The sequence below is a fragment of the Protomyctophum parallelum genome, assembly GCF_964188405.1.
Source record: "Protomyctophum parallelum genome assembly, chromosome: 13".
Classification (NCBI taxonomy): Eukaryota; Metazoa; Chordata; class Actinopteri; order Myctophiformes; family Myctophidae; genus Protomyctophum; species Protomyctophum parallelum.
The window spans coordinates 2,081,477-2,098,898 of record NC_139708.1 but is presented as its reverse complement, the minus strand read 5'-3'; positions in this window follow the sequence as shown (position 1 = coordinate 2,098,898).

The following is a 17,422-nucleotide window of genomic DNA, read 5'->3' as shown; positions in this document are numbered from 1 at the left end:
AAAGAAAAACGGCTCTTTCCAGAGCTGCAGTGCAATTATTCAGAGTAGTCGAGCATGTCTCTGTGTGACAATGCAAATTGCTTTTTCAGTTTGCTGTTCCTGACTAGAGGCGGATTTAGCTATGTTTCAACTGTTTCAAATGAAACAGGCCGCAAGCCACCAGGGGGCCCCTGTGGGCAGGTTTTTATTGTTTTGTTAGTTTTTTACAAAAACTTGAGCTTGAGTAAAGCAAGCACATTCTGCGCATCAACTACATTTATATGAGTATATTAATATATCATGGTTACGTTCAAACTTTTTTCGTTGTAAAGATCGGCTGCTCTGCATACTTAGTTGGGATAAGTAGTCTCGCGTAGCAAGACAACTATTCCACAATCTCCGAATGCTATATAGTCTGGGACTACAGCCACCGAAATCCGAGTAAGAAAGCTTGGATTTCCGTTCACGAAAATATATTTTAAAATATCTTTACATTAAATGATTTAATATCCATTTCTGCTAAGCAGCAAGCTTAGATGATTTCGATTTATATTAGGATACATTTGCGTGACTGTAAAGATAAAAGGGGAGGAGGCTTCACTTTCGCTTTATCATGATCAGAGCTTCCGTGCTCCAGACTGTAAGACCGGAAACATGATCAGAGCTTCCGTGCTCCAGACTGTACGACCGGAAACATGATCAGAGCTTCCGTGCTCCAGACTGTACGACCGGAAACATGATCAGTGCTTCCGTGCTCCAGACTGTATGACTGGAAACATGATCAGAGCTTCCGTGCTCCAGACTGTATATGACCGGAAACATGATCAGAGCTTCCGTGCTCCAGACTGTATGACTGGAAACATGATCAGTGCTTCCGTGCTCCAGACTGTATGACCGGAAACATGATCAGTGCTTCCGTGCTCCAGACTGTATGACTGGAAACATGATCAGTGCTTCCGTGCTCCAGACTGTATGACCGGAAACATGATCAGTGCTTCCGTGCTCCAGACTGTACGACCGGAAACATGATCAGTGCTTCCGTGCTCCTCCAGACTGTACGACCGGAAACATGATCAGAGCTTCCGTGCTCCAGACTGTACGACCGGAAACATGATCAGAGCTTCCGTGCTCCAGACTGTACGACCGGAAACATGATCAGAGCTTCCGTGCTCCAGACTGTACGACCGGAAACATGATCAGAGCTTCCGTGCTCCAGACTGTATATGACCGGAAACATGATCAGTGCTTCCGTGCTCCAGACTGTATATGACCGGAAACATGATCAGAGCTTCCGTGCTCCAGACTGTACGACCGGAAACATGATCAGAGCTTCCGTGCTCCAGACTGTATACGACCGGAAACATGATCAGTGCTTCCGTGCTCCAGACTGTACGACCGGAAACATGATCAGAGCTTCCGTGCTCCAGACTGTACGACCGGAAACATGATCAGAGCTTCCGTGCTCCAGACTGTATATGACCGGAAACATGATCAGAGCTTCCGTGCTCCAGACTGTATGACCGGAAACATGATCAGTGCTTCCGTGCTCCAGACTGTATGACCGGAAACATGATCAGAGCTTCCGTGCTCCAGACTGTACGACCGGAAACATGATCAGAGCTTCCGTGCTCCAGACTGTATGACCGGAAACATGATCAGAGCTTCCGTGCTCCAGACTGTATGACCGGAAACATGATCAGAGCTTCCGTGCTCCAGACTGTATGACCGGAAACATGATCAGAGCTTCCGTGCTCCAGACTGTATGACCGGAAACATTTGAAAATTGTGGGAGGCAACAGTCTGGCCACACGAGACTACTTTGGCCAAGCAAAGCGAAGATTTGGCCATCTTATAGTCCACAAAATGCTTGTTTCGCAAACAACTGGCAAGCCAGTAAGTTTGTTCCCTTTGTTTACGTCTCTAACAAAACACAAACAGAATAAACAAGCTGCTTATTTGCAGTCATCAGAACAGAATCGTGCTGTCTAAACTCAGACGGGAGGATCATTTAATATTTTAAATGTCTTTGTGTGACTGTAGATGTGGGGGGCACAACGACAGTTTGAAATAAGTCAAAAAATCCCCAAATCCACCCTGTTCCTGACAGATAGGGCATTATAAGTAGGGGGAGCATCACTGCTCGTGAGATTACAGCACATAATATTTACCCCCATGTGCGTGCACTTAAGTTGCATTTGCAGATAGAAAAGTGGTTGATTTTAATTAAAACTTTTTAAAAGATTCTAGTTGATAAGAAGTTGATCATTTTAAAGGAGATTGGGAAAATAAATTTAATCGAGCTATGTTGAGGCTTTACGTTATCATTTTATGGTCGATTAACTGTTATTAATAAGTTATGTGATAATATTTCTTGTGTGTGTGTGTGTGTGTGTGTGTGTGTGTGTGTGTGTGTGTGTGTGTGTGTGTGTGTGTGTGTGTGTGTGTGTGTGTGTGTGTGTGTGTGTGTGTGTGTGTGTGTGTGTGTGTGTGTGTGTGTGTGTGTGTGTGTGTGTGTGTGTGTGTGTGTGTGTGTGTGTGTGTGTGTGTGTGTGTGTGTGTGTGTGTGTGTGTGTGTGAGCCTTGCTCGGACGGACAGACACACATTGCTGCCACACATACGTAGGAGTGCCGCTAGCACCACTCAAAAGGTAGTACCCTGACGTGGGAATGAAATGGGCCCTTTTTCTTGGTTCACCAGACGGTCTAGTACTGTGTGTGTGTGTGGACCAGACGGTCTAGTACTGTGCGTGTGTGTGTGTGTGTGGACCAGACGGTCTAGTACTGTGCGTGTGCGAGATAGAGAGAGATAATGATGATTCATTTGAATGCATGGTCCATTTGACATGGTGTGTTGGTGTCCATCTCTAAGGTCATTAGCCCATGTCCCTCAGTACACAATTACCATCAGACATGGATGATGACATGTTGGTACAATAGTGTCTGTTGCAGGACTTTATTCAAATGGTTTCATAATGGAACCCTGGGGGGCTTGATATACTTTGTCGCACACCAAAGTTTAAATCCGGCTTAAGCCTCTCAAGCTGTGCTGATGGTTACGCTGTAAGTTCCATAATTATGTGATCTACAGTGCCACACGCCCAAAAATGAAATGACTGGAAGCAAAGGTAAAGATCAATGCTATACGGACACGTGCGTCCATCAAATGCAGGATTACATTTAATAGGCTTAGCTTTCGGTCGATTATACCCGCATGGTTACATCACAGCATGCCTGAAATGGAATTTTACATCATGGAATGTGTGTGTGCAACCGCAACATACACATACTGTACATTAGATACAACATTAGGTCATCAATGATGGGATACGGATACCGCCATCTTACCAGGGTGTTGTTTTTATCAACAGCACGCCCCAGCAAGTATGAATAGGGGAAGGGAATCAATGTCACATGATATGAATAGGGGAAGGGAATCAATGTCACATGACTGTCTTGAAGGTACAAACAAAGGTAGTTTGTTTTTTAATGTTTTTCTATGGTTTTCTCCCTATGGGACAACTTTCTTCCTATGCTTAAAGTTCTTTTTATGATCAGTTTTTTTTTACAAATAAACAGAATATACGTTTGAATGGACATTATGTATGAACACAAAAACATAATATAAAACAAGGATAGACAAGATAAACAAATAAAAATACAAATAAATCAAATTAAAAGTTAAAAGTAGTTTACACGACCAAACACGCAGCATCATCAACCGTATCATATGTATACTAAGACAATAAACAATCAACCGTATCATATGTATACTAAGACAATAAACAATCAACCGTATCATATGTATACTAAGACAATAAACAATCAACCGTATCATATGTATACTAAGACTATAAACAATCAACCGTATCATATGTATACTAAGACAATAAACAATCAACCGTATCATATGTATACTAAGACAATAAACAATCAACCGTATCATATGTATACTAAGACAATAAACAATCAACCGTATCATATGTATACTAAGACAATAAACAATCAATCCATGGATCACATCAAGGACCTGCGACATCACTGAGGAACACGTTCCACTTCGAATCATATTTATCTCTGTGCTTCAAGTTCCAAAATGTCATTGCACGCATATATACCGCCCAGACGTTCTACACTGGGCTAAAGAACTGATTATAAGTTATAACGTATGTGTGAAGGCTTGATTCTGCACTTTAAACTGCATGGTGAATAATTGTTGTGTATACCACACTGAGGTGAGGTCAGGTGTATTATACACAGGCCTGAGGAATAGAGGACCACGTTCTCAGGCAGCATGGCAGATGATTATCCTTCTCTTCATGTCAGAGTGAGTGAGAGACCGGCTCTTCATGGCCACTGACTTCTTATCACATTCTGACCTGAGATCAGATTCATACGAGGTTTCCACTGGACACACACTGGTCTGATGAACCCATTCTGACCTGAGATCAGATTCTAAAAATGTCAGTCGTTCTTAGATTTTTCAAAAATAGCAGACCTACAAGCTCATATCGCGCCACTCGGTGGCGCGATATGAGCTTGTAGATCTGCTATTTTTCAATAGCTAAAGCATAACATGATGCTGACACCAAAATGGGTGCCCGGTCAGAATGGGTTATTTATCTTATCTAGCCAATGCCTCCAATCAATATCCAGGGACTTGGAGCAAGAGAGGGAGATGGAGGACAAGTCGTCTGGAGAGAAGGAGAAAGCACAGCACAAGGACAGAGCCTAGTATGTGGATTTATTCTAGTTGCCTGTCGGTTTGTGGCCACACACGCGCGCACACGCATACACAAACATGCACAAACAGGGAGACAGATGGTAATGGGAAGCTTCAGGGATCTCCTCTGTGATTATGGAGCACGTCGATTGATTTTCATCTTTGTAAGATATCGACTGGTTGTGTATTAGTCAGGGGTAATCCTAGTTTACGACAACACTTACAGCTGATTGAAACGGGGGCGGGGCAATGAAAGGTTTGCAGTCATTAGAATTATAATTTTGTTTCTCAAACATGGTCCAATAGCAACAGTTTCATTGTGCGTGTTCATCAGAGGTGATGGAGCTACGGTGCCTCGTCACAACGCTAGCTAAACTAAATGAAAACAAGCTATGATGACTAAAACTAAGACTAAATATACTGACAATTTTGTCAACAAATAAGACTAAAATGTTAAGAAGAGACTAGTGGACCAGAGATCCAGTATAAGTTATTTTACAATTGGTTGCATGGTGAAAATAGCATATCTACAAGTTCACAACGCGTTGCGCTGCTTGTAGATCAGCTATTTTCAACAAGTGTAAAAACTGTCATTACGACAGCATGAAGGCCCGCCAAAATACAATTTAGTTGACTAAATCAACTGTAGATTTAGTCGACTAAAATCTTATATTTAGTCGACTAAAACGAACACATTCCAGGTGACTAACATGTGACTAAAACTAACTGAAAACTATTCAAGAGAGACTAAAACTAAAATCAAAATGTTCTGCCAAAAACAACACTGGCTCTCATGTTGTCTGTTCGTCAGAGGTGTGAAAAGGACATTTATTGTTTGCTGGCTATTCCGTTTTGTACCTTTTTGAGCCTTGCACCATGAGAATACTCTTCTAATTTGGAGTGTTCCAGGTTTTCTGCTTCCTCTCAGAGCAACGGTGCCTCCAAACTGATTGCAAATCTGTTGGCTTCCAGCCTTAGCGCGTATAACGATGAACACAGCGTTTTGGCTATTCCCTGGCCAGAAGGAGATATTGACGATTGTCACAAAGCAAGCCCACCGGCCATGCAGGAGCTAGGAGCCCTGCTATACATGAGCAGCTCAGCTGGTCACCTAGGGGAGGCTAGGAGCACTGCTATACATGAGCAGCTCAGCTAGGGGAGGCTAGGAGCACTGCTATACATGAGCAGCTCAGCTAGGGGAGGCTAGGAGCACTGCTATACATGAGCAGCTCAGCTAGGGGAGGCTAGGAGCACTGCTATACATGAGCAGCTCAGCTGCTATAGCTGGCCTGTTGCCATGGAGACCATGTTGTGGTCATGCTCAAGACAGAATTTTAAAAGGATGGGACACATAGGTGCTCAGAACTTCTCTGTTCCATCGCTATAGAGTATAGTGGACGAGGTTATGGCTCCTTTTGAGAAGCAGTCGGTCACCTCTCTCTCCTCTTGTGTCTGCCCAGCCTTTTACGGAGACAAACGGGTCAGGAGGAGAAGCGTTGTCATATATAGAGCATATTGGGTTGGCTCAGGATGAAAGGCACAGAGAATGAGTGGGTGGGAGTCTGCACTCTGCAGAGGCAGAAGATGACACTTCATGAGAGGGAGGGGGGGAAAGTAAGAGAAAAGGCATTTTGGTGTGAAACTGCAGGTTTTGCAGGAGAGATGGATTTCATGCGTTGCTTCTACTGAGCCTTTTCTGCGGGGCACCAGCAGCGCAGTGTTCATTTAGTTCTGACTGAGGGTGTAACAAAATGGAACCTCACGGGTCCATTCTCACACCCTCGTATTTAAATGAGCACTTGGGACAGCATGGGCACACTTGCGAAATTCTCATGATTTATGCCTGTCAGTGGATTCCACGTGTGCCTGGAATAGCTGATCAACTCCACGGATGAAGCTGTGTGCTGGCACTGTGGGGGAGGGAGGATATTAGAGAAGGATAAGATGGTGAAAAGGAGGCAGGCAGGTAGGTAGAATGAAAGAGAATGGCAGGACAGAAAGATTGAGATTGACCATGGAAGAGAGAAAGAGACGGGCAAATGGTTGATAAAGGGATGGAAAAAGACCTGACACACAAAGAAAGAGAGAGGGAGATGGAGCAAGAGTGCCGGGCCCTGTGGAAGCCACTGACCATTCTAATTATCCTCTATTTTCTTCAAACATGGCAAGGTCTTTGTGAGTCTGTCTCCTGGGACCCGACCCATTCCTCATTTTCTCTGAGATTCAATTCCACTTCATCCTTCTCTGTCTTTTACATATAAAACACTTTCTTCAATTATTCCTCGTTCATATCTGTGTTGTCTGACGGCTGGCCCCATTCAGGGCAACTGCTCATCTCCTGTGTGACTAGAATCAATCGTGCTGCCTCGTTCCCAGAGAGATAGGCAGTTAGGCACACAGCGCAGAATGAATATGTGGGCTATCTGTGTGTATGCGTGCGGCGGGTGCATGTGGGTACGTCGACGTGCATGCACATGTACCGATATGTGTGTGTGTGTATGTGTTGTGTCTGATTGGAAACAAGGCAGAGAGAGATAGGAGAAAGACAAAGAGGCAGTGGGAGGGGGATATAATTCAACGGGAGAGTGCAGATGTAGTAAATGAGTATGTGCGTGTGTGTGTGCGTGTGTGTGTTTGAGATAATGCTAGAAAGTGGTATTTGTGTAATGAAGGTGTTCCAGTGTGTCCCCGGGGTAGGACAGCATGCTTTATTAGCCCATTCTGACCTGAGATCAGATTCATAACGAGGTTTCCACTGGACACACACGCTGGTCCGACGAACCCATTCTGACCTGAGATCAGATTCTAAAAATGTCAGTCGCTCTTTTGATTTTTTAAAAATAGCAGATCTACAAGCTCGTATCGCGCCACTCGGTGGCGCGATATGAGCTTGTAGATCTGCTATTTTTAAATAGCTAAAGCATAACATGACGCCGACACCAAAATGGGTGCCCGCTCAGAATGGGTTAGAGATCAAATGGGGCTATAATTACATGGTGGATGCCTTTCTTTCTCGATCGATTACAAACAAAAGGGGCATTCCATCAGCGGCGGTTAACTTGGGGTTCTGCTGCGAGCATTGTCCTCTATGGCCGCCCGCCTCATTGGCCCCGGAGTCTACAAGAAATGGGAATTGGCTTCAGCAGGCGTGGTTTTCAAACCACATTTTGTGTAGAGCCAACTGGATGATATATATAGGTGATATTTCATTACACTGGAGCACAGTCAAATCCAGAGTATTAACTCTAAACATTGAAAAATGGACCTGTAAACGTCTCTCATGAATTAACTCAACACATTTCACTGTAAACAATTAAATATTTAACGCACGCACACATGCGTATGCAACACACATAGACACGGTACACAAAGTCCACAGTAGAACACACGCTCTCAAAGACATTATCATATTGGAATGAGCTTAAAGGTTATATTTATTATTTAAAGATATAGGACCAAACGTGTGGTATAAAGAATGAAACCTTGCTTCAAATCCAGGTACTTGGTTCCAACCACTAGCTTGCTGAACTGCTGAACTCTTTGCCCCGTGTGCTTCATTCAGAATTAATATCTGACTTATATCTGTTCTTTCCATATTCAATGAGGACCTGCAGAGGGAAGCGAGCACTCGGGTGATGGGTTTTCACTGCTCATGGCATCAGGGTGATGGGTTTTCACTGCTCATGGCATCAGGGTGATGGGTTTTCACTGCTCATGGCATCAGGGTGATGGGTTTTCACTGCTCATGGCATCAGGGTGATGGGCATTCACTGCTCATGGCATCAGGGTGATGGGCATTCACTGCTCATGGCATCAGGGTGATGGGCATTCACTGCTCATGGCATCAGGGTGATGGGCATTCACTGCTCATGGCATCAGGGTGATGGGCATTCACTGCTCATGGCATCAGGGTGATGGGCATTCACTGCTCATGGCATCAGGGTGATGGGCATTCACTGCTCATGGCATCAGGCATGGAACTGGTCCACACTGTGTGTGTGTGTGTGTGTGTGTGTGTGTGTGTGTGTGTGTGTGTGTGTGTGTGTGTGTGTGTGTGTGTGTGTGTGTGTGTGTGTGTGTGTGTGTGTGTGTGTGTGTGTGTGTGTGTGTGTGTGTGTGTGTGTGTGTGTGTGTGTGTGTGTGTGTGTGTGTGTGTGTGTGTGTGGCATGCATACACACACACACACAGGGGCAGGGCTGATGTTCCAGTCTGCTAGCTGACAGTCTCTTGGTTAATGAGCAGCTGTCGACCATCACTATTCATGAGACCTGTCACTCACCTGCTCTCTCAAAGCGCCAGCACCTGAAAACCTCAAACCCCTGGTCTCTCATTAGCTCTACAGCCGTATCGACACATAATATCAACAAACAAACAGGAATGCATTACGTGCACACACACACACACACACACACACACACACACACACACACACACACACTCAGTCGCACAACAGTCGCACGACACACACTGTACATGTCCATGACCTTGAACTGTGATCTTTTTTCACTAGTGATCTGTGACATTCCTAGGCCCTAGGTAATGTCACAGATCACTAGGTCCTAGGGCCTATAGGCTTAGGATATTGTCAAAATGTATCCTATTGGCCTGGGCCATGGCTCAGTGGTCCAGGCACCTTGGCTGGCAATCCAGTCTGGCAGTGTGCCGCGGGTTCAACTCCCGATCCCGACGGCCCTCACTGCATGTCTTACCAGTTCCCCCCATCTCTCTCCCCATTTTATTTCCTGTCAGCCTATACTGTATGACCCTCCATAAAATATATAAAATAAAGGCGAAATCCACCCAAAAAAAAGAAAGTATCCTATTTACTTAAGGATGCCAAGAAATGATCATGACAATACAGAACTGCCAAAACATTTTTCAGGTGGAAAATGTTCTTTCATTTTGAAGTTGTTGTGTCTGTGTGTGTTTTATGGGCTATGTGCAATCTTGTAGGCTACCATATAAAATAAATGATAAAATGAGTTTTGTGTGTGTGTGTGTGTGTGTGTGTGTGTGTGTGTGTGTGTGTGTGTGTGTGTGTGTGTGTGTGTGTGTGTGTGTGTGTGTGTGTGTGTGTGTGTGTGTGTGTGTGTGTGTGTGTGTGTGTGTGTGTGTGTGTGTGTGTGTGTGTGTGTGTGTGTGTGTGTGTGTGTGTGTGTGTGTGTGTGTGTGTGTGTGTGTGTGTGTGTGTGTGTGTGTGTGTGTGTGTGTGTGTGTGTGTGTGTGTGTGTGTGTGTGTGTGTGTGTGTGTGTGTGTGTGTGTGTGCGTGTGTGCGTGTGTGCGTGTGTGCGTGCGTGCGTGCGTGCGTGCGTGTGTGCGTGCGTGCGTGCGTGCGTGCGTGCGTGTGTGTGTGTGTGTGTGTGCGTGCGCCCGACGGCACGTGTGACTGTGTGTAAAATAAATAGTAGTGGCAGGAATAATTCCCAACTGCAGATACAGAGGATATTGCTTCGCGTCTCAGGTTGTCAATTATTGAGACATGGTAGAGTCAGGTTGAGGTTGTAACCATTACCGTGAAACATACAGTATGAAGGCAACCAGTCTAATTCACATTCTCCGAGTTACCATGAGATGAGAGAGAGAACCATGAAAAATTAAACCTCTGCCTTAGTCAGTCAGTGAGAGGTTACTGATTATTGGAGCCTTATCTGTTTTGTTAGAATAACTAGAGATTAAAAGAGTTGAACAAAAAAATAAACATCAAATTGTCATATTTGTTTCTCCCACATAATGTACACATCCTATATATACAGTATGTAGGCCTCCACATGAAATGTCTAATTGTATTCTCTGCAGCTGTTTGTTCTTGTGGCCATAAGGACTCTGTTGTTGTTACCAGTCTAAGTGCCCTTATTTTATTATACTGTATTAGTGTATTTATATATGTGTACTGTATGTTTTTTTTGTTTTTTTCTTTTTAGTTGGAACTGGATCCAGGGGACATGTCGTTGATTTTGAGGAAGTTATCATTGAAGTAAAATCAGAGAGTTCATATACCCTGTATATATTTGGGTGTGTGGCCATCTCTGAGACCACCACATTAACCCATTCTGACCTGAGATCAGATTCATACGAGGTTTCCGCCGGACACACACTGGTCTGATGAACCCATTCTGACCTGAGATCAGATTCTAAAAATGTCAGTCGTTCTTCGATTTTTCAAAAATAGCAGACCTACAAGCTCGTATCGCGCCACTCGGTGGCGCGATATGAGCTTGTAGATCTGCTATTTTTCAATAGCTAAAGCACGACATGATGCCGACACCAAAATGGGTGCCCGGTCAGAATGGGTTGAGGGCCGGCCTGTAGGTTATACATTTGATCTCTGATAGTTTCTATTTTGCCATTTGAAGAAACTCTTGAAATCGCTACTATTGAGAGTTATGGGTGTACGTGGATCAGTGGATTCATGACTTTTTGTCAGTGTAGACTCAAGTATCAAAAAGGAACTTGGGGTTACTTTTGTTTTCCTCTATTAGGGATAAATAATAGGTGGCTCTGGCCGTGTCGAGGGCCTTTTTGTATATTTTAAGGCTATTCTGCCAGACTATACAGGATTCTTTTTGCAAGTTTGCTTGAGATTTCTAGTTTCCGAGTTATACCATGGGGCTAGCCTTTGTTGCTTTATTACCTTCTTTTTCAGGAGTCAGTGTCATTTGAAATGTGTATATATGTGACACTATCAACAAGGTGATCACTTTGACTATAGGTGTCTTCTATTTTGTTGAAATATACCGAGTTGATGGCTGATTGAATTTGTTCACCGCTCTCGGATATACTTCTACCAAGGACAATTTTGTCCAGTGGTGTATGTAAAATCAAAAGTTATCAGATAAATAATAATAATAAAAATCTTTATTTATAGAGCACTTTTCATGACACAAGTGCAGCGCAAAGTGCTTTACAAGACACAAGTACAAAGTATATAAAACTAAAAATATCAAACAGTAACAATCAAGGCACAATCAAATTCCAAAAAATTCCAAAAACACCAAACAACATAAAGAATAAATGCTAAAACATCAACCAACATCACAAGCAAGATCAGTGAGAGCAAGGGGCAGTGGTGTGAAATAGGTAAAACAGTGAGTGTAAAATAAAATAAAAACTAAATTACAATCAAAGGACTCAGCCAAATGCTAGAGTAATAAAGGTCAAGGGTAGCCTATATGATTGAAAATGTGGGTAGGTTTATCTACACACTGAGAGAAACCGATTGAATCAATTAAAGGTATATTCAGTGATTTCACTTAATTCAAATATCACTTATTTTTTTGTTTTGTTGTGATAGTCCTCCCTACTATAGAGTGTGCTGACCATATAAGGAGTTCCTCCCTGTCCCCAGTTAACCCCTGGGGGTCAAAAAACCTTAGGTTTCGTTTTTGACTCTCTATCCTGATTGGACGAAAGGCTGGGTCCCACAGCCAAAAACGAAACCTAAGGTTTTTTGAGTGAAATCACTGAATATACCTTTAATGAAATACCGGTAAATGCTCTATTTAGGCTATCAGTTATTCAGTTCCTATGTCTGCGTGGATATTTAGATCACCAATCTAATAATATAGGGATGCTAGGGTTCAACCAGAGAAGAATGTTTTTGGTTTTTGTCACTCTATTAACTAGGAGACTAATCTGGATTAATTGGAAATCACCCACTTCCCCTTCCCACACTCACTGGATAAGGGACATCTTGTATTGTCTAAAATCGGAGAAGATTAGAGTTTCATTAATGGTTCTTCCGATAGATTTGGGAGGATATGGGGTCCATTCTTTCAATTCGTCCATAAATTGAACCCAGATCTGCTTGAGGATATGTGATGTCTTCTGGAGTGTTGATTTGTAGTAGGCCTAGGTCTACTGTGGTTGGGGTGCTGTGCTGTAACGTGGATTATGGATGTATCTTGGACATGTATCTTGTTTGACGGATGTTTTGTATTGTCTTGTGTTGTCTCTTTATTTTTATTTTCAACTCTTATTAATCCTGTATTGAATGTTTGTTTGTTTTGTTAGCTTTTATTCTTTGTGGTGAAAATGTTACTTGTGGGTTTACTAAAGAGAAGCTCAAGCTGTCAATACTATCATTATTGAAACACCTGACTTGAACACCTGACTTGAAAAAAACAATAAACTAAGGGATGCTAGTAGGCTAACTAAATGAGTATAGTTTCCTTTGATGATTTGTCAATATAGCGTGGCACTGCAAGATTTAGGAAAGGTTTCTGAATGTCCATGACATATATACTTCCCCATCTGATTCCTTGTGATGGAGTAAAAAAAAAGAAAATGTCAGTGCTTGCACAGGAAGAGCTATATAGCTATGTATATTGATCATCTGTGAAGAGAGAGAGAGACCAGAGAGGAAAGGAGAGAGGGGAAGGGGTGATGGAGTGAGACGTGGCTAGGAGATGACCATTTTCTTATTGCAATGAGTTACGATGCCCAACAAGTCGGGCCTGTATAGAGGTGAATGGAAACCATTAGTTTCTCTGACTTTTCAACTGAGGTCTGAGGGTGTGTTCCCAAAGCTAGATCTCTCTCTCTCTCTCTCTCTCTCTCTCTCTCTCTCTCTCTCTCTGTCTCTCTCTGTCTCTCTCTTCCTCCTGATTTATGAGGAAAATCATCTTTATTGAGCGATGGGGTCATGTAGTTGTCTGTCTGTCTCACACACAGTCTCACACACACACACACACACACACACACACACACACAGACACACACACACACACACACACACACACACACACACACAGAGACAGACAGACAGACAGACAGACAGACAGACAGACAGACAGACAGACAGACAGACAGACAGACAGACAGACAGACATGCAAACAAAATACTGTATGTGTAGTTTGTGTACTGACACAAACACACAAATCCCTCGTGAGTCTTTCGACTGATACCCAATCAGGGTTTGGTTTGTCCGTCTTGAATTTATGAACAGCTGCGTCTGTGTTTGAAATGGCCTGAGTGATTCATACGGCACATGGCAATGTAATCACTCTCCCTCACTCTTTCCTCCCCTCCCTGCCGCAAACCTTCTCAGTGTCCCTACTCCCGCTCTCCGGTTAATAAGACACCGCTGATTACCTTGGCTCTCCGAGGGAGCCGGGAAAGGAGTCAACGACTGACTCCTCCTTGTACCGAGAACTAAATTAACCGAGGATGACACAGCGGCGGTGATGCCAGTGGTGCTGAAAGCTGCTCCAGGAGGCAGGGAGACAGTGGGGGTGGGTTGGCCGTTTGTGGTGTCCCAAGCTGTGTGACTGCTAGCTGGGCTCTCTGTCTCCAAGATAATCATCCGACACCCCGACAGGCGGAGGCAGGTCCTTATAGGCTCTCTTGCCCTCAATACATTTTTTTGTCCACTTGCCTCATGGGGAATGTCTTTACACCTCTCGCTCCTTCAGCAAATGTTTCCCCTTTCACTGCTTTGCTAATGTTTAGATTTGTCGATAACCGCTTTCGATGACAAAAGGGGATTTGGAGGAAATAATTTACCCATCCTTTTCCAGAGATAAAGAATGGTGGAATGGACGTGGAAGCCTAGAGATGCTCAGAGATGAATAGAGACCAGAACCTGGATACATCAAATCCTATTACCAAACTCATAATGAATCTGAACGCCTGTTTAATTTGTTCGTTTTTCACTGATTGGTGACACACTTAGTTAAAGTGATCGAAGAGAAAGCTGTGGTTTGGGAACGCAAGAAAAATAGGGGATTAAAATGGCATAGATACAGAGTAGTACTAGTAGTAGTTTTCTCGCAATGGCAGATTTGTCTGGTTTCCAGGCTAAGAGCAGATGGGAAGATATATGAAGACAGACAGACAGACAAACGAGAGAACAGGATCCTACAATCTTCAGCTCCGGAGTAATGAGGCAGAGATTTAAGGGCAAGACAGCCAAGAGAGAGAGACACACACACACACACACACACACACACACACACACAGAGAGAGTCAGAGACAGAGGGAATGAAAGTAGAGATCTTGTTATAACACCATGAAACTAAGGAATTCACTGCCTATGGTATGCATGGTATACAGAAGTATATACTCTTGGGCCTATAAGCACTGGAGGAGAAACTAGCTCATCGATGCACAACGGCTTGCATCTCTGGCCTCATAGCACTGAATAGCAGCACAACACAACAGAGCAGCCCAACAGTAAAACCACATTATGCACCAGTCCATTACACAACAGAGATCTGTAGATCTGTGCCGTATATAGTACAAGCGAGAATACTTTGTGCTCATCACAAGATAGTGACAACTTTTCTATAGATCAGATATACAGCTTATCAAACTATACAGTAAAAAAAAAGAAAATAAATACATACCGGTATACCAAAGATGCTATCCTATGCAGCTACTAATAAAACAATACTGTGAATTCTGTCTACCGGGCAATCTTTGTTCCTACTCTAAGGTCATGAAGTGTGGGATCGAAAGCGTCAAAGTCATACGATTTGTCGCACACGTTACTGCAGTGACATTTGTTCTCCGCATGTGACCCATCTCTTGGAGCAGTGAGCCGCAGCCAAGCAGCGGTGAGCTGGAGCCGTGCCCACTCGGGAATCATTTAGATTAGTTGATTTGACCCCCCAATCCAACCCATTGATGCCAAGCAGGGAGGCATTGGGTCCCATATTTACAGTCTTTGGTATGACCTGACACTCTAACCGCAAGGCCACTGTCTAGTTAGAGATAGGGTGAGATGTTCAGTCACGCTGCTTCTTCGCTTGGAAGGCTGCCAGCTTAGCATCTGGTAAGGATGCCTCTTGAGCGTCTCCCTAGGGTCCTCGATGCACGTCCCACTGGAAGGGACACCAAGCCCCCAGAAAGGTTGACCAATGTTGAAGCCGCCGAGACATACTGGTCTGCATTTAGCACGAGTAAAGCCCGTGCAGCTGGGGTTTAACATTGACCCCGTGCAGCTGGGGTTTAACATTGACCCCGTGCAGCTGGGGTTTAACATTGACCCCGTGCAGCTGGGGTTTAACATTGACCCCGTGCAGCTGGGGTTTAACATTGACCCCGTGCAGCTGGGGTTTAACATTGACCCCGTGCAGCTGGGGTTTAACATTGACCCCGTGCAGCTGGGGTTTAACATTGACCCCGTGCAGCTGGGGTTTAACATTGACCCCGTGCAGCTGGGGTTTAACATTGACCCCGTGCAGCTGGGGTTTAACATTGACCCCGTGCAGCTGGGGTTTAACATTGACCCCGTGCAGCTGGGGTTTAACATTGACCCCGTGCAGCTGGGGTTTAACATTGAGCGCTCGTTCACACCAATGCATTTGAACACCAGCTGGGGTTTAACATTGAGCGCTCGTTCACACCAATGCATTTGAACACCAACTGTTGGTGGCCAAATGTGAAAGTAGAGCGTTCTTCCGGTTGCTTCAAAACGCCACTTAGCAACTGCCATTGAAAAGAATAGCAGGGGGCGGGGCTGTCTCCCTGGTCCGCACTCTATCCTTTAAAACTCTATGAAGGATGAGAGGGAGGGTTTATACCTCCAAAATCTGTCGGGAACACCTCGGGATCCCCCAGAATTAAGTTACTAATGTTGCTCTGGAGAGGGAAGTCTGGAGCTCTCTGATGGAGCTGTTGCCCCCGTGACCCGAGTCACCGACTACAGATAAGCGGTTGAAGATGGATGGATGGATGGATGTGAACAAATATAGTAAAATTGTCAGTAAAAAACTAAACACATTTCAACTGCTAAAGAAAGACACAATAACTATTTTGATAATGAAGTGGGCTTTTACATTTACAGCTGTTACGGCAAATTTGCAATATTAATCAATACCCTAAGTCTTAAGTGATTAATCACTCAATATTATAGAGCATGATGGAGTGACCTTCTACAAAACCTGCAAAAGGAGGCAAAATCATTTCCCTGACCATTGTAGATTAAATATTAAAATTGATGAGATGTCATCCTTCTCTTTTTGACATGACTAAGAGTGTTCAAGATAATGAAGTGAACTGAATGGCACAGGTACACTGGGGCTTCTGTGGGTGACCTTAAAGGACCACTTCACCACTTTTCAACCTAACTTCATATAATAGGTCCTCACTAATAATCATGAAAAAATGGCGCATTTTTTTCTACTCTTTCTGTGTCTCATAGGGGGGCTGTGGGCAGTTCAGAAACCGTCTTCCAGTGACATCATCGATGGGGAATACAAGCTAATAGAAACTGCAGGCTTTCTAGTCCTGAAAAGTTGCAATGCGAAAATGGAAAGCTTCGTTCTCACGATAATGAAAAAAGAAAAAAAAGTTTGTAAAACAATCTTGTTAAAAAAATTATCTGCATAATGATGATGTCACTGGAAGACGGTTTCTGAACTGCCCACAGCCCTCCTATGAGACACAGACTGAGTAGGAAAGAAATGTGCCATTTTATCATGATTATTAGTGAGGACCTATTATATGAAGATGGGTTGAAAAGTGGTGAAGTGGTCCTTTAACCCAAATTAGGGGCATGTCATTATGTACATAAATGTGGCACAGCTATATAAGTGACTATATCACCCTCACATACTGTGAAGGCCTATTCATAGTCTGGATTTTCGGTGGTAAGGTGACCACCGCTCCGGTGGTGAGCTGACCACCGGAGCTGAAATAACATTGAGCGGTGGTGAGTAAAAACAGAGAGAAGGGCTGGAGCGGTGGCGGTGGTTTGCTCTTCACCGCGGCTTAGTGACG